Here is a 24,144-nt window from a genome sequence, read left to right as displayed (position 1 = left end):
ACAGCATATTCAAAAGCAGAGACATTACTTTGTCAACAAAGGTCTGTCTAGTCAAGGCTATGGTTTTTCCTGTGGTCATGTATGGATGTGAGAGTTGGACTGTGAAGAAGGCTGAGCGCCAAAGAATTGATGCTTTTGAACTGTGGTATAGGAGAAGACTCTTGAGAGTCCCTTGGACTGCAAGGAGATCCAACCAGTCCATTCTGAAGGAGATCAGCCCTGGGATTTCTTTGGAAGGAATGATGCTAAAGCTGAAACTCTCGTACTTTGGCCACCTCATGGGAAGAGTTGACTCATTGGAAAAGACTCTGATGCTAGGAGGGACTGGGGGCAAGAGGAGAAGGGGACGACAGAGGATGAGATGGCTGGATGGCATCACTGACTCAATGGACGTGAGTCTGAGTGAACTCCGGGAGTTGGTGATGGACAGGGAGGCCTGGCGTGCTGGTTTCATGGGGTTGGAAAGAGTTGGACACGACTGAGCAACTGAACTGAACTGAATCCCTTACAATAATACAGTAATACAATAAATAGATTAGAGGGATTAGATCTGCTGGACAGAGTGTCTAAAGAACTATGGACAGACACTTGTAACATTGAAGAGGAGGTGCTACCAAAATCATCCCAAAGGAAAAGAAATCCAAGAAGGCAAGATGGTTGTCTGAGAAGGCTTTATAAATAGCTGAGGAAAAAAGAGAAGCAAACAGCAAGGGAGGAAGAGAAAAATATATCCAATTGAATACAGAGTTACAGAGAATAGCAAGGAAAGACAAGAAACCCTTCTTAAGTGAACAACACAAAGAAATAGAGGTAAGCAACAGAATGGGAAAGGCTAGAGATCTCTTAAACTAAATTGGAGATACCAAGGGAATATTTCATGCAAAGATGTGCACAATATAGGACAGAAATGGCAATGACCTAACAGAAGCAGAAGAGATTAAGAAGAGGTGTCAATAATACATAGGAGAACTATACAAAAAAGTCTTAATGACCTGGATAACCATGATGGTGTTGTCACTAACCTAGAGCCAGACATCCTGGAGTAGGAAGTCAAGTGGACCTTAGGAAGCATTACAATAACAAAACTAATGGATGTGATAGAATCCCAGCTGAACTATTTAAAATCCAAAATGATAATGCTGTTAAAGTGCTGCACTCAATATGTCAACAAATTTAGAAAACTCAGCAGTGGCCACAGGGCTGGAAAAGATCAGTTTTTATTCCATTCCCAAAGAAAGGCATGCCAAAAAAGTTTCAAGCTATCGTACACTTGTGCTTATTTCACATGCTAGCAAGGTGATGTTCAAGATCTTCTGAGCTAGGTTTCAATTGTACGTGAATCAAGAACTTCCCAATGTACATGCTGGATTTAGAAAAGGCAGAGGAACCAGAGATTAAATGTCCAACAAAAATAGGATCAAAGAAAAAGCAAGAAAATTCCACATAAACATCTATTTCTGCCTCATTGACTGCACTAAAGCCTTTGACTGTGTGAATCACAACAAATTGTGGAAAGCTCTTCAAGAGACAGGAATACCAGACAATGTTACTTTCTCCTGAAAACTCTGTATGCAGGACAAGAAGAAACAGAACGGAACATGGAATAATGGACTGGTTCAATGGTAGCTCAGACGGTAAAGCTTCTGTCTACCATGTGGGAGACCCGGATTCGAGCCCTGGGTTGGAAAGATCCCCTGGAGAAGGAAATGGCAATCCACTCTAGTACTATTGCCTGGAAAATCCCATGGACAGAGGAGCCTGGTAGGCTACAATCTATGAGATCGCAAAGAGTCGGACACGACTGAGTGACATCACTTTCATTATTGGGAAATGAGTACATTGAGGCTATATATTGTCACCCTGCTTATTTAATTATATGCAGAGTACATCATGCAAAATGCCAGGCTGGATGAAGCACAAGCTGGAATCAAGATTGCCGGGAGAAATATCAATAACCTCAGATATGCAGATGACACCACCCTTATAGCAGAAAGCAAGGAGGTACTAAAGAGCCTCTTGATGAAAGCAAAACAGGAGAGTGAAAAAGCTGGCTTAAAACTCAACATTCAAAAAACTAAGATTATGGCATCAAGTGTCATTACGTCAATGCAAATAGATGGGGGAAAAATGGAAACTGTGACAGATTTTATTTTCTTGGGCTCTACAATCACTGTAACAGTGACTGCAGCCATTAAATTAAGAGACACTTGCTCTTTGGAAGAAAAACTATTATAAACCTAGACAGTGTATTAAAAAGCAGAAACATCACTTTGCTGACAAAGTCCGTATAGTCAAAGCTGGTTTTTGCCAGTAGTCATGCACTGATATGAGAATTAGACCATAAAAGAAGACTGAGTGCTGAAGAATTGATGCTTTTGAACTGTGGTACTAGAGAAGACTCTTGAGAGTCTCTTGGACAGCAAGGAGATCAAACCAGTCAATCCTAAAGGAAATCAACCCTGATTATTCATTGGAAGAACTGATGCTGAAGCTGAGGCTCCAATACTTCGTCCAACTGATATGAAGTGTCAACTCACTGGAAAATACCTTGATGCTGGCAAAGATTGAAGGCAGGAGGAGAAGAGGGTGACAGGAAATAAGATGTATGGCATCACTGACTCAGTGAACATGAGTTTAAGCAAACTCCAGAAGATAGTGAAGGGCAAGACAGCCTGGCATGCTGCAGTTGATAGGTTCGCAAAGAGTTGAATATGTATTAGGGACTGCTGCTGCTAAGTTGCTTCAGTTGTGGCCGACTCTGTGCGACCCCGTAGACAGAAGCCCACCAGGCTCCCCCGTCCCTGGGATTCTCCAGGCAAGAACACTGGAGTGGGTTGCCATTTCCTTCTCCAGTGTATGAAAGTGAAAAGTGAAAGTGAAGTTGCTCAGTCGTGTCCGACTCTTCACAACCCCATGGACTACAGCCTACCAGGCTCTTCCGTCCATGGGATTTTCCAGGCAAGAGTACTGGAGTGGAGTGCCATTGCCTTCTCCGGTCTTAGGGACAGATAAAGCAATACAATAAAAATAAAGTATTTTTTGAACTCATATCATTTAATAAAGATTTTGTGTACGCTTATAGTAATTGATAACTTTTCCTGAAAGAAAGATGTCTTTCTGGTGGTTAGCTTGCAAAAGGAAATCAAATGTACCAATATTTTATTGCTAAAACCCTTTATTTCATATTTCTATAGTAACCATTGTATTTTTAAGATGACTGTCATGTTTTATTTAATAATTATTAGTTTTTAAATAGATACTATATTTTAGCTTTTGTACGATAGTGCCCTTGGTTCATATAAATATAATGAATAATATTAATCTAATTTAATCTTTACACAATAAGCTCTACTTTGTTAGTGAAATTTGAATTTTAATCGGTCTGTGGTAGTAAAATATGTTGGATTTATTATTATGTTTAATTATTTCAATATAAAATTGATAGTTGTAGAGCAAGGGAAATACATATTGTGAAATCTAGAAAAACATTTTTTCTATTATAACTTGAATTTTTTAACTACAATAATGCTCAAGAACATTAAAAGTTCATCTTTATTTTGAAAGGCTTTTGTATTGTTCATTTTATAGTTTCTTACATGCAATGTGGGTCACTTTGTTGTTGAAATAGCATTTTGGCAGATCTAGCACTCTAATAAATGATTTACTTGAACACAAAAGGACATAGTCTCTTTTCCTCAGAGATACATCTAAATCAAATTTATTTTCCAAAGCAACCAATTAACTTGATACTATTATTGCTGTAGGTAATTTTTTCTTGTCACTGTCTTACAAAATACAAATTGATCCTCCTCATGTTTTTCTGCTTTCATTTTCTGGACTAATCTGCAGTTACTAAATATATATATACTCTATTTAAAGCTAATAAAATAATTCTTAGTTATTATCATTATAAAATCAGATTTTAAAAGGAATAATGATTATCTACCATCTGCAAATATACTCAAGCTGTGAAAAAATCTGTGGATGATTCAATTACTGGGGAAAAGGTTTGGTCAAAGAAAGCTGTGTATTTAGACTTGGATATTTAAAACTAACTTAGACTTCGATATCTCTAAATAATATATTAGAAAAAACAAATTCAATATAAATGAAGGTTTTAAGATATTTTAGTAAGGTGAAGATTAATTGACTATAGTGTGTGAATTAAAATAGGACAATAGAAATCATAGAATTGATTAGGAAGTGCCCAGTAGAGCAGTAAAATGCATCATGTAACTATGATAAATAAAGAGAAAACAAGAAAAGGCTGCATACATGGGAATTGATAAACAGGTAACATAGACTTCTTGGAGCAATAAAGAGGTAGAGAGTCCCACTGAAAGCAGCCATACCCATTTTGTGCTTGTTGTGCTACTCTTGGCTCTGTGTTTCCTGGCAACAAGGTCTTTTGAGACCCCTGTTGGGGACAAAACTGGTATTAAGCAATCTTCCGTGTCTAACAACTCTGGCTCTGTTTCTAATGGTTGAGCTAAAAAACACAATTAAACACATTCACTTGCCCACAAAGCTAGGAGTAGGAGTTATTTTTCCTACTATTGCTGTCTGTTACATGCAAGAAGTAAATACCTCTGAAAGATAAAAGACACATTTTTTTTTTTTGCATGTGCATCTGTGCAAGAAAAATAAATATTAGCAAAAAAGATATGTATTACAAATGTGAATGTTTTTGATAAACGGTCAGTAGACTTAAGATGTATATAAAATAGTTTGCACTTTAATAGTATAGCTTCCCTGGTAGCTCAGCTGGTAAAGAATCCACCTGAAATGCAGGAGACCCTGGTTTGAATCCTGGGTGGGGAAGATCCCCTGGAGAAGGAAATGGCTACCCACTGCTGTATTCTTGCCTGGAGAATTCCATGGACAGAGGAGCCTGGCAGGCTATAGTTCATGAAGTCACAAAGATTTGGACACAACTGAGCAACTTTCACTTGCTCACTCAATTAGACATGCACATTAGTGCCACAAGGACAAGACATTCTAAGACAAGTATTTGTTTTCAAAGACATTAGTAAAATATTGGAGAAGGAAATGGCAACCACTCCAGTGTTCTTGCCTGGAGAATCCCAGGGACAGCAGAGCCTGGTGGGCTGCCGTCTATGGGGTCACACAGAGTCGGACACGGCTGAAGTGACTTAGCAGCAGTAAAATATTTTAAAAATATTTGTTGAATGAACAGATCAGTAATATGTATTTCTCTCACCTTAGGTTGGCGCAAAGAACTTAACATTTTTTGGCTAATAAATTTTCATTAAATTATAATCATGAAAAATAATATCCATGATAGTTACCTGAAATCTGTGCATTCTGTCCATTTTGAATTTTGTAATTCAATGTATCCAGAAATCAAGACTTTTCTATATTTAAACCAATTGATTTCTCACATAATCAAATGTATTGGCTATGTATCACATTGTATTGCTTTGTATCACATGATGCCTTGTATTTGCATTAAGGCCTATAATAGCATTCAGCCATAGGAAATCATTATTGCATTTGCATTTGTAATAAGGATAATTTTGAGACCACTGCTTGCATTAGTGAGGAATGACCTATTTAAAAAGGCTCACAGGAGACCTTTCTCACAATTCATTACCAGAAAAGCTGTGCTTTTCCTAATAAAATTGATGGATATTATTAAATCCTTCTGTCAATCATATAACATTCCATAATTTATCTTCATTCTAGCTACTAAAGACAAATCCATGGCTTATCTCAGTGATACAGTACTTAATATATGCATGTTTAATAAACTTACCATATGGCTTAAATTCATTTTTCTATTTTTAGTGGCCCTCTATTTACTTTTCTCATGTTTATTTTTTAAATATATCTTTGCATGTGCATAGCTGGAAGCTGCCTCAAATCCTTTACCAAGATAATACAGAATATAAATAATAAATAAATAAATACATACAAAAACATACATCATACATACTATATTAAATATAGTAAGATCATAGTAAATATTAAATTGAATAATTGAGGTATCTAAAATTATCTATGATGTCTTAAAGGGTAAACTCTGAGGAGAAGGCGATGGCACCCCACTCCAGTACTCTTGCCTGGAAAATCCCATGGACGGAGGAGCCTGGAAGGCTCCTAAGAGTCGTGTCTGACTCTTAGCGAGTCAGACTCTTAGCTCTGACTCGTTCAGAGTCAGAGCGACTTCACTTTCAGTTTTTACTTTCATGCACTGGAGAAGGAAATGGCAACCCACTCCAGTGTTCTTGCCTGGAGAATCCCAGGGACGGGGGAGCCTGGTGGGCTGCCGTCTGTGGGGTCACACAGAGTCGGACACGGCCGAAGTGACTTAGCAGCAGCAGCTACTCATTAGAGACTTTGGAAATGAATAATTTTGGCGTAAGATATATTGAAACAAAGTTCACCAAATTTTTTAGTCACCCAGCTACACAATATTATATTATTGTGTTTTTCTAAATCCTGTTATAGTAAAAAAGTCTCAGCTATTAAAGTATGCAACCATGGATAAAATACATAAGCAACATATTTTGGTAAAATAAATGTAGTTTACAAAACAACTAACAATGTAAATTGTGCTCAATCATTATATCAATTTTTTTTATAGAATTTTCATTTATATTGTATTGTTTTAATTAAGTAAATTTGCTTAAGCAATGCATATTAAAAAGAAAAATTTATTGGACTCCTGCCATGTTCCAAATTATTCTATATATTTTGTATCAGGTAATTATTAACTGATCAGTTAATTATTAACTTACTAGTGTTATTGGTAAACAACACTGCTTAACTAACCATCTCAAAACTTAGTAGCCAAAAGAAAAGGCAAGATTATTTTAATTTCTGCACATGCAATCTGTACAGATTGGAAAATTTTAAGTAGAATTGGCTAGGATATCTCCAAGCTACAGTTTCAGTCTAGATTGTCATGTGTCTCTAATGCTCTTGGGACCAGCAGGCCTGGCAGAGCAGTGTCCTTTGTTTTTTTTTTCAATGTGATGATAAAAGTGGTCCACTGGAGAATGGAATGACAAGTCACTTCAGTATTCTTGCCTTGAAAATTCCATGAACAGCATGAAAAGGCAAAAACATAAGACACTGAAAGATGAACTCCCAGGTCCATAGGTACCCAATATGCTAAGGGAGATCAGTGGAAAAATAATTCCAGAAAGAATGAAGAGATAGAGCCAAAGCAAAAACAACACCCAGTTGTGGATGTAACTGGTGATGGAAGTAAAGTCTGATGCTGTAAAGAGCAATAGTGCATAGGAACCTGGAATATTAGCTCCATGAATTAAGGCAAATTGGAAGTGGTCAAACAGGAGATGGCAAAAGTGAACATTGACATTTTAGGAATCAGCAAACTAAAATGGACTGGAAAGGGTGAATTTAACTCAGATGACCGTTAGATCTACTACTGTGGACAAGAATCCCTTAGAAGAAATGGAGTAGCCATCATAGTTAACAAGAATCCAAAATGCAATACTTGGATACACTCTAAAAAATGAGAGAATGATCTCTGTTTGTTTCCAAGGAAAAAACATTCAATATCACAGTAATCCAAGTCTATGCCCCGACAAGTAATGCTGAAGAAGCTGAAGCTGAACAGTTCTATGAAGACCTACAAGACATTCTAAGACTAACACCCTAAAGAGATGTCCTTTTCATTATAGAGGACTGGAATGCAAAAGTAGGAAGTCAAGAAACACCTGGAGTAACAGGCAAATTTGGCCTTGGAGTATAAACGCAGGTCAAAGGCTAACATAGTTTTGCCAAGAGGACACACTGGTCAGAGCAAACACCCTCTTCCAACAACAAAAGAGAAGACTCTACACATGGACATCACCAGATGGCCAACACAGAAATCAGATTGATTATATTCTTTGAAGCCAAAGATGGAGAAGCTCTATACAGTCAGCAAAAAGGAGCTGGCTGTGGCTCAGATCATGAACTCCTTATTGCCAAATTCAGACTTAAATTGAAGAAAGTAGGGAAAATCACTAGACCATTCAGGTATGACCTAAATCAAATCCCTTATGATTATACAGTGGAAGTGACAAATAGATTCAAGGGATTAGATCTGATAGAGAGCCTGAAGAACTACAGATGGAGGTTTGTGACATTGTACAGGAGAAAGGGATCAAGACCATCCCCAAGAACAAAGAAATGCAAAGCCAAAATGGTTGTCTGAGGAGGCCTTACAAATAGCTAAGAAAAGAAGAGAAACGAAAAGCAGAGGAGAATAGTTGTCAAAGTTGCTTGACAAAGTGGTAATCAGTTGGTGAGATGTCAGGTGAATATGACAGATAAGGCAAAACCCTGTAGCCCAATTTGTTCAACTTTTGAAGTATTGTTTGTTTGAAATGTGGTCATGCGTTGTCATAGAGAAGAACTGGGCTCTTTCTGTTGATCAACGATGGCTGCAGGCATTGCATTTTTTGGTGCATCTCATCAATTTGCTGAGCATACTTCTCAGATGTAATAGTTTTGCCAGGATTCAGAAAGCTCTAGTGGATGAGAGTGGCAGCAGACAACCAAAGAGTAATCATGACCATTTTTGCTTCAAATTTGGCTTTAGAAAGTGCTTTTGAGCTTCTTCTCAGTCCAGCCCCTGAGCTGGTCATCACTGGTTGTCATATAAAATACATTTTTCATTGTATGTCTAATCCGATAGAGAAATGATTCATTGTTGTTGCACAGAATAAGGTAAAACAACACTTCAAAATGATTGTTTTGATTTGCAGTCAATTCAAGAAGTCAACTCACTTATCAAGATTTTCACCTTTTCAATTTCCTTCAAATGCCAAATGAATGTAAAATTGTCGACATTGCTTAAGAAAGCAACTTCTCATGCAGTTTTAAGAGGATAAACTTTGATGACGGCTCTCAATTGGTCGTTTCAACTTTTGATGGCCAGCTACTATGCTCCTCATCTTCAAGTCCTCCATATATTTTGCAAACTTCTTAAACCATCACTGCCCTATATGTTGATTACCAGTTCTTGGGTCAAATGTGTTGCTGATTTTGAGAGTTGTCTCTGCTGCTTTTTGACCCGTTTTTAACTCGAATAAGAAAATTGCTCAAATTTGCTTTATGTCTAACATAATATACATAATCTAAAATAAACCTAAAATAAATACACATCAAGTAATAAGTCATTAGCAAAAAAACATAGTGGGAAATGCACATTAAAATGATGTATAACATAATCACATTTAGGAATGTATTCCAATATCAAACAGCATAATTCAACAATGAAAAACTGAAAATACTTTGTACCAATCTAATATTTTGTATATATGTAGTTATATGTATAAATTTTATATCTATTATATATTTTTTATATGTGTGTGTGTGTTACATTGTGTAGCTTGTTTGGGTGAGGGGAAAAAAAAAGGTTCTTGAGTATATTTGTCCCATTTATAATCAGTTCTCTCAAGTTAATCTTATTCCAACATCTCTATCCATTATCAACTGTGAGGTGATACCCTACATCCCAGGACAGAGAAGCCCCAGCAAGACAGTAGGCACTGGAGCGTTGGCTGCAGAGCACTGGAGGGACTTTGAGGAGATATCCCATATCCAAAGGCAAAGGAGAAGCCACAGCAAGATGATAGAAGGGATGAAATCACTTTTAGAATCAAACCACATCCCTGCCAGAGACACTCAGAGTGCTCAAACATACCTTGTGCACACCAAGACCCAGAGACTCCACAGAGACTGAGACAGAACTATATTTGGGTGTCTCATGAGGAGGATGTTCAGCTGGTTTTAGAAAACGAAGAGGAACCAGAGATCAAATTGCCAAGATCTGCTGAATCATTGAAAAAGCAAGAGAGTTCCAGAAAAACATCTATCACAGCATTATTGACTATGCCAAAGCCTTTGGCTGTGTGGATCACAATAAACTGTGGAAAATTCTAAAAGATATGGGAATCCCAGACCACCTGACCTGCCTCTTGAGAAATCTGTGTGCAAGTCAGGAAGCAACAGTTAGAACTGGACATGGAACAACAGACTGGTTCCAAATAGGAAAAGGAGTCCATCAAGGCTGTATATTGTCACCCTGCTTATTTAACTTCTATGCAGAGTACATCATGAAAAACACTTGGTTGGAGGAAGCACAAGCTGGAATCAAGATTGCTGGGAGAAATATCAATAAGCTCAGATATGCAGATGACACCACCCTTATGGCAGAAAGTGAAGAAGAACTAAAGAGTCTCTTGATGAAAGTGAAAGAGGAGAGTGAAAAAGTTGGCTTAAAGCTCACCATTCAGGAAACTAAAATCATGGCATCCGGTCCCATCACTTAATGGCAAATGCATGGGGAAACAGTGGAAACAGTGGCTGACTCTATTTTTCTGGGCTCCAAAATCATTGCAGATAGTGATTACAGCCATGAAATTAAAAGACGCTTACTCCTTGGAAGGAAAATCATGACCAACCTAGACAGCATATTAAAAGGCAGAGACATTACTTTGTCAACAAAGGTCCATCTAGTCAAGGCTATGGTTTTTCCAGCGGTCATGTATGGATATGAGAGTTGGACTATAAAGAAAGCTAAGCACCGAAGAATCAATGCTTTTGAAAGTGGTGTTGGAGAAGACTCTTAAGAGTCCCATGGACTGCAAGGAGAGCCAACCTGTCCATCCTAAATCAGATCAGTCCTGGGTGTTCATTGGAAGGACTGATGTTGAAGCTGAAAGTCCAATACTTTGGCAACCTGATGCGAAGAGCTGACTCATTTGAAAAACCGTGATGCTGGGAAAGATTGAGGGCAGGAGGAGAAGGGAATGACAGAGGATGAGATGGTTGGATGACATCACTGACTCAATGGACATGGATTTGGGTGGACTTCGGGAGTTGGTGATGGACAGGCAGGCCTGGTGTGCTGCAGTTCATGGGGTTGCAAAGAGTCGGACACAACTGAGAGACTGAACTGAAGAGGTATGGGTTAGCAGTGGACTGCTGCAGGGGCAGGGGCTCTGGGTGCGGTAAACATTGGTATAACATAAGCTGTCTTAGAGGAGGTCACCGTTAACCCACAATAGAGCCGCCAGCACTTACACAGGACTGGTAAAACAGATTTTTGGAGGGTACAAACAGATCCTTGTGCGCATTAAACCTGGGAGAAAGGAGCAGTGACCCCAAAAGAGAATGATTCAAACTTGCCCATGAGTGTCCAAGAGCCTCTGGTGGAGGCGTGGGTCAGTGGTGGCCTGCTGCAGGGTTGGTAGCACTAAGTATAGTGGTTCTTGCATGGGACATTTTGAAGGAGCACACAATTATCTTCATTATCTCCACCATAGTTTGGTCTCAGCTCAAATAACAGGGAGGGAACACAGCCCCTCCCTTCGACGGAAAATTGGATTAAGATTTAGTGAGCATGGCCCCGCCCATCAGAACAAGACCCAGTTTCCCCCTCAATCAATCTCTCCCATCAGGAAGCTTCCATAAGCCTCTTATCCTTCTCTATCAGAGGGCAGAAAGACTGAAAACCACAATCACAGAAAACTAGCCAATCTGATCATATGGACCACAGCCTTGTGTAACTCAATGAAACTGTGAGCCAAGCCAGGTAGGGCCACACAAGATGGATGGGTCATGGCAGACAGTTCTGACAAAAATTGGTCCACTGGAGAAGGGAATGGCAAACCACTTCAGAATTTTTGCCTTGAGAACCCCATGAATACTATGAAAACACTAAAAGATAGTACACTGAAAGATGAAAAATCTAGGTGGGTAGGTGCCCAATATTCTACAAGAGAACATTGGAGAAAGACTCCAGAAAGAATGAAGAGAAGGAGCCAAAGCAAAAACAACACCCAGTTGTAGCTGTGATTGGTGATAGAAGAAAAGTCTGATGCTGTAAAGAGCAATAGTGCATAGGAACCTGGAATGTTAGGTCCATGAATCAAGGCAAACTGGAAGTGGTCAAACAAGAAGTGGCAAGAGTGAACATCGACATTTTAGGAATCAGCAAACTAAAATGGACTGGAAAGGGTGAATTTAACTCAGATGACCATTATATCTACTACTATGGGCAAGAAACCCTTAGAAGAAATGGAGTAGCCATCATAGTTAACAAGAGTCCCAAATGCAGTGCTTGGATGCACTCTCAAAAATGACAGAATGATCTCTGTTTGTTTCCAAGAAAAAGCATTCAATATCACAGTAATCCAAGTCTATGCCTCAACCAATAATGCTGAAGAAGCTGAAGTTGAACCATTCTATGAAGAGTTACAAGACCTTCTAGGACTAACACCCTAAAGAGATGTCCTTTTCATTACAGAGGACTGGAATGCAAAAGTAGGACGTCAAGAAATACCTGGAGTAACAAAGTCTACTTACCACCCATCTACTGAGTAAAATCATATGACTAACATGAAAGTCAATTTTGGGGAAATATAATCTGCCTCTAACAAGAGATACTGTAAACTTCTATGGCAAAGAATGTAGATTAATGATAAATGAGTATTTGAGGACAATAATTTTATTTTTCACAATCTTCCCTCTGTTGCACATAATAAACTTTAGAGTTTCCATCTAATCATATTAATATTTTTATTGAAATATAATATACATATCATATTAATTTCAGGTGTACAACATAGTTATTTGATATTCGTATATATTCTGAAGTGATCACCACAGTTTATCTATTTAAAAATTATCAACATGTATAGCTACAAAATATTTTTCTTGTTATGAAAATTTTTAAGACTCTCCTAGCAACTTTCAAAATATATAAACATACGGTATTATTAACTATATTCACAATGCTGTGTATTACATCCTCATGATCATTTTATAGCTGAAAGTTTGTACTTTAACCTCCTTTACCAATTGGCCGACTCCCTCTGCCTCTGGCAACTATCTGTCTGTTCTCTGAATCTATGAGTTGTGTTTGTGTTTGTGTTTATTTGTTTTTAGATTTCAAATATAAGTGAGATCATTCAGTATTTGTTTTGCTCTGTCTGGCTTAGTTTACCCAGCCTAAGGCCCTCAATCTTGCCAAGAAACCCCATGGACAGAAGAGCCTGCCAGACTACAGCAATGCAGTTGTAAAGAATCAGACATGACTTGGCAACTAAAACAAACAAAAACAATGCCCTCAAAGTCTATCGATGCTGTGATTTTCTTCTTTTTTAAGACTGACTAATGTTTCACTGTGTATACCACAATTTCTTTATCTATTCATCCATCGATGGACACTTAGTTTGCTTCCATAGCTTCACGATTACAAAATAATGCCACTGTGAGTATGCATGTATCTTTTTGAGTTAATGTTTTCATTGTCTTGGGATAAATACTCAGAAGAGGAATTGATGGACCATATGGCAATTCTATTTCTAATGTTTTGAGAATATTCACATTGTTTTGCATAATGGTTGCACCAATTTACATCGCTACTACTGGTATACAAGGGTTCCCTTTACTCCATATCCTCACCAAAATTTAAATTTCTTTTCTAACTGAAAATAGCCATTCTAACAGGTGTGAGGTGACATCTCATTGCAATTTTGATTTGCATTTTCATAATGATTGGTGATATTTAGCATCTTTTCATATACTTGTTGGTCATCTGTATGTTTTCTTTGGAAACATGCACATTCAGGTTATCTGCTAATTATTAATTGAGTTTTAAGGTGGGTGTTTTTTTTGTTTGTTTGTTTGTTTGTTTTTGCTATTGTGTTGTATGTGTTGAACATATATTTTGGATATTAACTCCTTATTAGATACGTGATTTGCAAATATTTTCTCCCATTTGGTAAGCTGCCTTTTAATTTTTTAATAGTTTTCTTTGCTATGCAAAAGCTTTTAAATTAATACCATCCCACTCATTTTTTTTCATTCTTCTCCTATGATCTTTTCAATATACCACTGAATTTATTTTGCTAATATTGTTCTGAGGAATTTTTGTCTATGTTTATCAGGGATATTGGCCTGTAGTTTTCTTGTGGCATCATTGTTCGGTTTTGAAGTCAGGGTAATGCTGGCCTCATGAAATGGATTTGGAAGATTTTTTTCTCTCTTCAGTTTTCTGAAGAGTTTGAAAAGAACTGCTGTTCTTTAAATGTTTAGTAGAAGTCACAGTGAAGTTACCTGGTTCTAGACTTTCACGATTCAAACCCCTTGCTAGTAACTTATCTATTCAGATTTTCTATTTCTTCATAATTCAATCTTGATAGATTGCATGTGCCTAGAAATTTATCAGTTTCTTATAGATTGTCCAATCTGTTGGTGTATAATTTTTTCAGTGTAGTCTTTTATGATCTTTCATATTTTAGTTTTATTGATCTTTTCAGTTGTTTTGTTTTAAAGCCTGTTTCATTTATTTCTGCTCTGATCTTTGTTATTTTCTTTCTTCTACTAATTTAGGACTTTGTTCTTCTTTATCTAGTTCCTTCAGCTGTAAAACTAGGTTGTTTGAGATTTTTCTTGTTTCTTAAAATAGGATTTTATCACTATTAATATCCCTCTTATAACAGTTTTTGCTGCATAGCATAAGTTTTGATATATTGTATTTCCATTTGTCATAACAGTTTTATCTTTCTTGATTTCTTTTTCGACCTATTAGTTGTTCAGTAGCATGTTGTTTAATCTTCACATATTTGTGAATTTTCTAGCTTTCTTCTTGTAACTTAATTTGTTTTATACTGTTGTAATTAGAAAGAGACACTTGTTCAGTTTTCAATCCTGTAAATATATTAAGAGTTGTTTTGTGGCCTAAAGCACTATAATGGCCCAGAGACTGTTCTATATGCACTTGAGAAGAATGTGCATTCTATTGATTTGGGATAGAATGTTCTGTGTGTTATCTGTTAAATCTGTCTGATTGAATGTGTTAATAAAGCCAATGTTTACTTACTGATTTTATGTCTGGATCATCTATCCATTAATGAAATCAGGCTGTTAAACATCTCCTATTAGTTTGCTGTTGTGTATTTTTTCCCTTTAGGTCTGTTTATATATATATATATATATATTATAGTTATATTATATTATATATATATATAGTTGCTATTATGTTGGGGGCATTAATACTTATGCAAATATTTTATACTCTTATGATCTTTTTCATCTCATTAAAATCTTTGTTTTAAAGTCTATCTTATCTGATATAAGTATAACCACCTATCTTTATTTTGGTGTCTATTTGCTTCAACTGTTTTTTACCAGTATTTAACTTTCAGTCTATGGGTATCCTTGCATATGAAATGAGTCTGTTATAGGCAGCATATAACTGGATCTTCTTTTTTCCCCAGTAAGCCATATTGTGTCTTTTGATTGAAGACTTTAGTCTGTTAATATTTAAAGGAATTATTTATAGGTATGTACCTATTTCTCTTTTGTCAATTATTTTCTGAACATTTTGTAATTCTTCTAGTTTATTTTCTTCTTCTCTTCCTTTCTAATTTGATGGTTTTCTGTACTGCTGTGTTTCAATATCTTTCTCTCCATATTTTGTGTATCTACTGATTTTACTTTGTGGTTACCGTGAGGCTTACATATAACAGGTTGCATTTTAAAAATCTGTTTTTATTGACTCTTGTTTAAGTTTGATCACATTCTACAGCTCTACATTTTGTGAGCCCCAATATTTTGTGTTCCTGATGTCACAATTTAGATCTTTTCATTTTATATATCCCTTTATAAAGTGGCATACAGTTGCAGCTATATTTTCTACTTTTGTCTTTCAGTCTTCATGCTAGCTTTTTCAGTGAGTATTACATCCTTTACCACACTAGATTATTCTGAATTTTACTACATATTTAACTCTACCAGTAAGATTTATATTTTCATGGTTTGTTTTTTTGTTGTTGTTGTTATTAATTAGTATCCTATCATTTCAGCTTAAACAAACCCTTTTAACATTTCTTGTAAGGCCAGTCTAGTAGTGATGTACTCCTTTAGCTTTTGCTTGTTTGGAAAGTTCTGTCTTTCAATTCTGAATGACAACTTTGCAGGGTCTAGAATACTTTTATTGGGAGTTTTTCCTTTAAGTACTCTGATTGTATCATGCCACTTCCTTCTGTCTTGCTGTGTTTCTGCTGAAAAATCTTCTGATAGTCTTACATGGGTTCCCTTGAACATAGCAAATTGTTTTATTTTTTGCTGCATTTAAGATTCTCTCTTTGTTTCTAAATTTTTTACATTTAATTATACTATGTCTTGATATGAGTCTCTTTGAATTCCTCTTATTTGGAGCATTCAAGTTTTCATGGATATGGGTATCTGTTTCCTTTCCTGGATTAGTGAAGTTTTTAGCCATTAATTTATTAAAATACTTTACTGTTCCTTTCTATTTGTCTTCTTCTTCTAAGACATCTGTGATGTTAATGTTTGTCTACTTGATATTGTCTCATGAGACTCTTAAACTATATTCACTTGATCCTTTCAGTGATTCACTGATATGAATATGATTCATTGATCATATTCAGTGATCCTTTCTTCTGCTTCATCTTGTTTATTGTTGAACCCTCTAGTGTATTTTTCAGTTCAGATATTGTATCTGTTAGCTCTGAAACTTCTGTTTGATACTTTCTTATATTTGACCCCTCTTTATTAATGTTCTCACTGTGTTCATACATTCTTCTCCCAAGTTGGGTGAGCTCTTTGTGAACTTTTAAAATCTCTTTATCAGTTAAATTACTTATCTCCATTTCATTAAGGACTGTTTCTAAAGTTTTATCTTGTTCTTTGGTTTGGAACATACTCTTTTGCTTCTTCATTTTTCCTTGACTCTCTCTGTGTATTGTTTGCATAAGATGAAAGATTCACCTCTTTCAGTCTTGAGGAAGTGGCCTTGTGTAGGAGATAAACCTTAGAATTCAACCATCCCCAAGCTCCTGGTTGTCTTTCAAACCTTTGAGATTTTCAAAGTAATATATTTTATTTTTAATGGCTCCACATAGTTGAGGGTATGCTCATCCTGTCAGTGTCCCAAGAGGAAGATCTCAACCAGCACATAGACTGAACCTGATGGGAAGCTAGTTCCCTAGGCAGCAGCTTTAAAATAATGCAAATATATGAAGTCCTGTGTGAGTATAAGCATAAGTCTCTCTGACCACTAAATCCAGGTGACCTAGAAGTGTCCCCTGCATGTCAGTCATAAAAGTCAGGTTACAAGACAAGAGCACAGACTTCTTCCCAGGAGATACTGGTGAGCTGAAGTGAGGCACATGGAGAATTCAAAGATGGTGTCTACCTGCTTCATCCCCAGAGAGCATTTTAGTAGTCCCCTGTCTACATGTGTGCCAAACCAAAAGCATGCTCCTCAGCCTGAAATTCCAGGACAAGCAAGTAGGCCTCTTTCATAGAAAGACTGGGGATATGTTTCAGCTTGCTGTCTGTTCTGTGTCCTGGGTAGGTAGCAGCTAAGAACTGTCTCTCCATTTGTTACAGTCCCAGGGGACCCAAGATCACAAGTCTATCTGACCACCAAATCTAAGTAGTCAAGGGGTCTTACCTGGGAGGAAGCCATTAAAAGACTAGAGCACCACACATAAAAACCAGACACCAGGCACATGTAAATACTTCCTTCTTAACGATATTGGCATTCTTAAGTGCAGTATACTGCTACTGCTAAGTCACTTCAGTCGTGTCCAACTCTGTGTGACCCCATAGACAGCAGCCCACCAGGCTACTCAGTCCCTGGGATTCCCCAGGCAAGAACACTGAAGTGGGTTGCCATTTCCTTCTACAGTTCATGAAAGTGAAAAGTGAAAGTGAAGTTGCTCAGTCATGTCTGACTCTTCACGACCCCATGGACTGCAGCCTATCAAGTTCCTCCGGCCATGGGATTTTCCAGGCAAGAGTACTGAAGTGGGGTGCCATTGCCTTCTTGGTGCGGTATAGGGAGCCTGAAAAGATAGCACCATCTTCTGAGGTGTCTGAAACACATTAGAGTCAGCCCTTGGATAAATGTTTTATTTGAAGCTTATGCCTAAGACTGCAGCTATATAGACAAGCTAATAGGCCTCTTACACAGAAAGACTGGCCTCTTTGGACTGTTACCTGTTGCTGATTCTCTGGTGGTGATAGTCAGTTAAGAACACTTTCTCTGCTGGTAACAGTCCTATGGGACACATAAGATTATGCCCCACTGGCCACTAGAGCCAGGCAATCTAAAGGCATCCCCTGGCAGCAGCTACAATAATCAAGCTGCCTGGCAAAGGAATAAACTTTATTCTTATAGATAACAACAAACTGGGGTGAGGAAAATAAAACTCACAGACTTGATGCCCACTGGTCTCTGTTCCCTGAGAACTCTGCAGTAGGCTTCTTGGTCTGTGTCAAACCCAAATCTTGTGCCTCAGGTGGAAGGTCCAAGACAAGCCAACAGGCACATTTTTTTTTTTTTTTTGCATAGAGAATGGAAGTGTGTTTGAGTTGGTTGTCTGTGCAGATGGGTTTGGTAGCCAGCCAAGAATTGTCTCTCCATTTGTTATAGTCCCATAGTACCTAGGATAGCAGGCCACACTGGTCACTAGAGCCAGGTGATCAAGAGGTCTCCTCTAGGTGGCAGCCACAAAAATGGGGCACCAGACATGTGTAAAAGCACCCCTAGGGGGATAGTGGCTCTCTGGAGTGTGGCAGAGGAAAGGTTTAAAGATGGTGCTCCTGAAGGTGAAAAAAGACTGTGACTTAAAAAAATAATAATAATAAATGGGACCCATTGCTGAAGTGAGGTAAACAGTACAATAACGACTCCTACCAGCCTCTGCTTCAGCAGTCCTCTAGATGTGTGTTAAAGTTAGATACCTGCCCCTCAGACCAGCATTTTAAGGTAAGCAAATAAACCTCCTTTACAGAGTATCTGGATGCTTTTCAAATGGCTGCTTCTGCACTGGAAACTGGGGTGGGTTAAGAATCACATCTCAGTTCATTATGGCCTTGTGAGTCTCATGCACATGATCCCCATTGGCTTTCAAAGGTAGATGTTTTGCATGTTCCTCTCTGGGGCAGGTCTTAAAAGTTTGAGTGCCAGGTATGGGGTTCAAGCCCTTTGCTGCTTTTTAGGGAGGAGCCCCAAGTTTTGAGCTCCTTGCAGATTGTGGGTCATCAAATTGGGGGGAAAGTTTGCAGTGATGTCTCAGCCTTTCCTAATCATTCCAGTATAGGTTTTTCTTGCTCTCTTAATGTGTAGCAGTTACTCAGCTAGTTTTTGGCTTTTTTTTTAGAGGAGAGTATTCTGTATGATGAAAGTGAAAGAGACTGAAAAAGTTGGCTTAAAGCTCAACATTCAGAAAACTAAGATCTTTCCATCCGGTCCCATCACTTCCTGGCAAATAGATGGGGAAACAGTGGAAACAGTGGCTGACTTTGTTTTTTTGGGCTCCAAAATCACTGCAGATGGTGACTGCAGCCATGAAATTAAAAGACGCTTACTCCTAGGAAGGAAAGTTATGACCAACCTAGACAGCATATTAAAAAGCAGAGACATTATTTTGTCAACAAAGGTCCATCTAGTCAAGGCTATGGTTTTTCCAGTGGTCATGTATAGATGTGAGAGTTGGACTATAAAGAAAGCTGAGTACTGAAGAATTGATGGTTTTGAACTGTGGTGTTAGAGAAGACTCTTGCGAGTCCCTTGGACTACAAGGAGATCCAACTAGTCCATGCTAAAGGAAATCAGTCCTGGGTGTTCATTGAAGGGACTGGTATTGAAGCTGAAACTCCAATATTTTGGCCATCTGATGGGAAGAGCTGACTCATTTGAAAAGACCCTGATGCTGGGAAGGATTGAGGGCAGGAGGAGAAGGGGATGACAGTGGATGAGATGGTTAGATGGCATCACCGACACAATGGACATGGATTTGGATGGACTCCGGGAGTTGGTGATGGACAGGGAGGCCTGGCGTGCTGCAGTTCATGGGGTCTCAAAGAGTCGGACATGACTGAGCAACTGAACTGAACTGATTCTATATGTAGAAATAGATTGAATGTGTCTGTGGGATGAAGTGAGTTGAAGATCTTTTTATGCTGCCATCTTGAACTTGCCCCCAAATTCAACTTTCTCATCATTGTAGTCTTGAAGTTCAGGATCCCATGATCAACACTATGCTGCTGCTACTGCTGCTAAGTCGCTTCAGTCGTGTCCGACTCTCTGCGACCCCATAGATGGCAGCCCACCAGACTCCCCCATCCCTGGGATTCTCTAGGCAAGAATACTGGAGTGGGTTGCCATTTCCTTCTCCAGCGAATGAAAATGAAAAGTCAAAGTGAAGTCATTCAGTCGTGTCCAACTCTTCACGACCCCAGGGACTGCAGCCTACCAGGCTCCTCCATCCACGGGATTTTCCAAGCAAGAGTACTGGAGTGGGGTGCCATTGCCTTCTCCAGATCAACACTATGCCTGTCTGTAATTTCTCGTAACTTAGAAAAAAACATATTACCCTGGATTTTGGTGATCTGTATAGTTTTTCTTTTAACTCCAGAATTGGGCAGGCATAAAATTTTATTTTACTTTCAATGTTTGGAGACAAGTAGAATTGTCAAGGAGCGTTGTTATGTAATATATGCTTTAGAGTATGTGCCCACCAAAGTGCTTCAAATATGTTAATTACATGTTAATATACATGTATTAGTTTCCAGACAATTTATTGAATGGATTGACCATAGTCTGAGGATAAAAAAAATTAATGCTGCTAGACCAAATACGACTCTAAACTATTTATATAAAAGGCAGCAAACAGGAAAAAAGAATATGCTAGCAAACTGGAAATTTTTATATAGCATATTTTCATATTTTTTCTTTAGAAGAGGAAAGGGCAAATGGAAAGCCATAGGAATTGAATCTTTTTAAATTTAAGATGTATGTTAAATCAGAGGTAGTGTTGTCCTTAGTAGCATGATCTGACTCAGGAGAAATGCGTCTGATTTAACAAACTTATCTTGCTGTGTAAAATAAAGAATTTGGACTGCTAATCATTACTCTTGAAGTGGGCATAAAGATAAAATAATTCAAGGGAAAGACAGTATTTCAAAGAATATGTGTGAGAACTTTGCTCTGCATTAAGAGTTGGAAGTGTATTCCAATGCACTGGGGGTAATGGTTGCCATAAGGGGTCTGAGAAATTAGTTTGAGACTAATGCAGCTTTAATGTTCACATCCATCCTCTTTGGAAAATTATATGAGAACATACCCAAATTCTCTAACTTCCCTCTGACAAGCCTTAGTGGTTACTTAATGGAGGCTGATCTTTGCCCAGGTAGTTCATTTTTGTTGCAATTTACTCAGGCATATGCCTCTGTAAAAATCTCTGTGTATTCATTATACTTTACCACAAATATTTCTAGTTTTATTTTTATGCTAGAACTACTTTTCCTGAAAGTAAAACATAAAGATGGAAAATTATCTTTATTATTGTTCCACAAACTTAAAAAAAAAATTTCCTCTGCCTGAAAAGCTCTTGGCTCACATACCTGGGCATCTCACTCCTTTCTGACCTCTACTTACATCTTACTTTCTAAAATAGACCTTCTCTTTTTTATATGAAAGGACATTTTCCCATCGCCATCACTTTCTATTTCTTAACCCTCCTTTGTTCTTCCTCACGGCACTTATCCTCACTTGACATAGGCGTATTTCTTGTTTATGGTGTCTGCCCCACTTGGACATAAGCTCCATAAAAACAAACTATTTGTCTGTTTTGATTCATGGTTGTTCTGCTGTACTAGCACAGTATCTGGCCTTTGTTGAACAAATGAATGGATTTCCTCCTTTCCTTTGTGTTCAGAGGAAATTTTTGCCTAAGGGTTCCCTGTATAAAGCTTGAGGTATTATTTATTCCATTAAATTGGTCCAGTACCATGTGAATTTTATTAGAATTTCTAAATGAATATCAATACCAACAAATGTTTTAATACCTAAGGCAGAGGCTTAAATTATACAATTTGAAGAAGTAGAGAAAAATATATTATGAATATTTTTGGTACTAATCAAAGTTTATTTTCTTATTGATTAATCACAAAGCAACAGCCTGAGTATTATGTACTAAAAATTGGAAAATTTGACATGTAATTATTATCATATCACCTTATTCTCCTTAATTCAGAAGCAAAATTACAGGAAAATGAAACTAAAAGATACCTAAAAAGTATTTACAAATATATTTAGTGCATTATTAACACACAAGATGTTTTGAATTGCTTATGTATACATAACAATATTCCTAAACGAATGGCCAGATTATATTTATTTGAAAAGCTAAAATTTACTACTCTTCCCCCATAAGATTAATAACTACTAGTACAAAGAAAGAAGAGGGATCTCTACAACATTGATACTGACAGTTTATAACTATGTCTTACCATAAAGGATAAGATTTATTGGTTAGCCTCGGTAAAAATCCTTTTTTTTTTTTTTGCATAAATGGTTTAAAATTAGAAGTAAATTAATCCTTTGAATAGGCTGAAATCTATTTAAAAAGGCATATATCATCAAATGAAACTTTTTTATTGTTTATGAAATGGAAATGTAGAATCAATGACATATAAATATTTAGAATCAATGTGAGTCAATAGTTCAAAATAATTGTGTAAGTTTGCATTTAGCTACCTTTAAGCTTCTGCCATTCTTTTAGTTCATATATACATACACACATACACACACACACACAATCACATGCCTAGGAAATATATGTAAAATATAATTCCATCAAATCAGTGACTGTCTGTATGTATAAAACTACTTTTTTATAGTAACAAAACATGCCAGGATATGTCCTAGGCACTGATTACACAAAGTTCCACTTCTAACAAACTCATAGTATTCTGGGTGAAAAGTGAGCAATATTTTTGTTTATATATGTTCATATTATAACAGAGTAATAGCCACCAAAAGATATACATGTCCTAAGCCTTGGCTTAACATAGTAAGATATTTAAAGGACTTATTTTAGGCTACTATGTTTGTGGTAATTTGTTATGGCATCAATAAAAATAACTAATATACATGTATACGTGTACACATATTCCTAGAAATTCATTCATGTTTACTTACAACTATATGTATATGAACACACACAAATACATACACAGTGTTAATAAATACATCTTTAAATGAGAAAAACAAAATTAAACAAGGGAAGTAAGGATTATAGAGGGGAGAGGAATTGCTGCATGTCAAAAGGGTAATGATAAAAGAAAAGGTGATTGTTAAAAGCTCTTTGATGATGTGACATTTGAGTAGAGACCCTGAGTGAGGTCAAAGATAAAACCTTAAGAATATCTGGGACAAGACTATTTCAGGCAAGGGTCCCAGATATTGGATTGCACTTGGGGAGTTTGAAGACTATCCAGGGGTCAGTGAGCCTGGAGCTTAGCAAGCAAGGAACGGGGTGGTAGGAAATCTGAGAGATTCTCAAACTCTCTATGGTTAAGAAATTGTTCAATTGGAGTTTTTTTTAAGGTACGTTTTGTCACATACCAATCCCTGTTTGTAAACTATAGTTAAACTGATTTACTAGAAACACAAATTTAAAGAAAGTGTTGTTCGGTTGCTAAGTTGTGTCCAATTCTTTGCAATCCCATGGACTATAGCCTACCAAGCTCCTGTGTACTCCACTGTCTCCCAGCGTTTGCTCAAATTCATATCCATTGAGTCTGCGATGCTATCTAACCATCTCATCCTCTGCCACCCGCTTCTCTTTTTACCTGCCATCTTTCCCAGCATCAGGATCTTTTCCAGTGAGTTGACCCTTCGCATCAGGTGTTGAAGCTTCAGCATCAGTCCTTCCAATGAGTATTCAGGGTTGATTTCCTTTAGGATTGACTGGCTTGATCTTGCTGTCCAAGGAACTCTCAAGAGTCTTCTCCAGCACCACAATTTGAAAGCATCGATTTCTTCAGCACTCAGCCTTCATTATGGTCTGACTCTCACATCCGTCCATGACTCCTGGAAAAACCATAGCTTTGACTACATGGACCTTTGTTGGCAAAGTGCTGTCTCTGCTTTTTCATATGCTGTCTAGGTTTGTCATAGCATTCCCTCCAAGGAGCAAGTATCTTTTAATTTCATGGCTGTAGATCATGAAATTATTAAGTGTAGATCTCTAAAATGCAACCCAAATTTTGGAGTAAACATAAAAATAAATTTTAATAACCACAAGCATAACAAGAGTTTTTTTTTTTTTT

Source organism: Bison bison, unplaced genomic scaffold (genome assembly GCF_000754665.1).
Source record: "Bison bison bison isolate TAMUID 2011002044 unplaced genomic scaffold, Bison_UMD1.0 scf7180017864351, whole genome shotgun sequence".
Lineage (NCBI taxonomy): Eukaryota > Metazoa > Chordata > Mammalia > Artiodactyla > Bovidae > Bison > Bison bison.
The sequence above is the reverse complement of the archived record's forward strand: the minus strand, read 5'-3'. Positions refer to the sequence as shown.